The sequence below is a fragment of the Rhinolophus ferrumequinum genome, chromosome 3 (assembly GCF_004115265.2).
Source record: "Rhinolophus ferrumequinum isolate MPI-CBG mRhiFer1 chromosome 3, mRhiFer1_v1.p, whole genome shotgun sequence".
In the NCBI taxonomy this organism is placed as follows: domain Eukaryota; kingdom Metazoa; phylum Chordata; class Mammalia; order Chiroptera; family Rhinolophidae; genus Rhinolophus; species Rhinolophus ferrumequinum.
The window spans coordinates 78,341,862-78,343,588 of record NC_046286.1 but is presented as its reverse complement, the minus strand read 5'-3'; positions in this window follow the sequence as shown (position 1 = coordinate 78,343,588).

Here is a 1,727-nt window from a genome sequence, read left to right as displayed (position 1 = left end):
GAAATAGGCTAGTTACGTCTGCCCTTATTGCTTCTGGAGAAGCAAGTTCTCTCCTGAGGAGCATCTGGGTGAATGTGTGTTCATAGAATCCACCCATCCCAAAGCTGGAGGGAAAACTCATTTTTTATTTTCCTGCAATGACCTGTGGGGTTAACAAAATATCTAAACATGACTGGGTAAACTTAAATTCTATGCAAAAACTAATGGATCAATTTCTGATGGAATTCATTCATGAGCAAACTAAAGGATCAATTTGTGTTTTTTTGTATGTGGGGAGAGGAGGCTGGAACTCTTGTTAAACCTCAAAAGTTAGACATTCCAGATTTCTGCTGCCTCCTCTTTGGTCTACTAGGATGGACAATTTCTCACAGGTGCCATCCAGCGTGTGCTTAACTGCTCAAGTGGCAGCTGCAGGCAGCTTTTATAATTATCTCCTGCTGAACACAACCAATTGACCATGGACAGTTCTCAGTTAGGCAGAACTTGTGCCCCTAATGAGAAGGCACAGCTGAATACTGCTCTGATTATCCAGTTGAAGCATCTTTATTACTGTGTTTCACCGAAAATAAGACCTACCCGGACAATCAGCTCTAATGCATCTTTTGGAGCAAAAATTAATATAAGACCCAGTCTTATTTTACTATAAGACCGGCTCTTATATAACATAATATAATATAAGATCAGATCTTATATTAATTTTTGCTCCAAAAGGTGCATTAGAGCTGACTGTCCAGCTAGGTCTTATTTTTGGGGAAACACAGTATACCCTAAACAACCATCTAATTTAGTTGTGACAGAAGAGGAAAACAAATGAATAGAATCTTTATAGGTCAATATAAGTTCAACATACAGATTCATGAATTTGCTCACAAAATGAAGTCTTACTGGAAACAGATATACCAATATATGAACAGAGTTACTTCTTGGTGGTTGGTCTATGGATGGTTTTATTTTATTTTATTTTTTATTTGTGCTTTCCTGTACTTCCTATATTCTAAAATATAATACAAATTACTTTTGGACTCAGATTTTTCAAAAATGAGAGATATGTAACTTGGTCCTCAGTGTCCTACTTTCAGCATGGATTGGGGCTCGGAGCCCTGCTTCAGAAAGTCATAAACCATCTCTAAAGACTAAGAGCTTTTAAAAATTCAAACATACCTAGAAAAAATTCTTCTGAAACCTAGCTAGTCAATTTCTCACAAATATCTAGGACAGAATATATAATTTTCCATTTAAACCCAACATGTGATAGACATCTAATAAACATCTGATAAATAAATGCAAAAAGAACTAATGAATGAATTAGTAACATATTCCATTGGAAGTTTGTCAATTGCAAGTTTTCTGAAAACCAAATATAAAGGGGCATTAGTGATTACTGTACTTGGAAGGATGAGGATCAAGCTGGACTCAGTTATCTTTTTCCTTTGCTTAACTGCACATGAATTGGCTTCAGAGTCTCTCTGGCTCCTTTACAGGTCTGGCTTCTGTAACCCTAGACGAGTCTTGGGTTACATTCTTAGAGATTTTAATTCAAAATAAAAGAAGAACTTTGCTTCATTCACCTCCAATCTGGGAATTCTACGTGAGTCTCTAACTGGGCCATCACAAGTCACAACGCACTCTTGTAGCCAGCAAGGGTGGGCACCGTGATCCACAGCCCCGCCAAACCCCAAGGAGCTGGGAAGAATCCCCAGAGGAAGGGTGTGGGAGGTGCAGATATC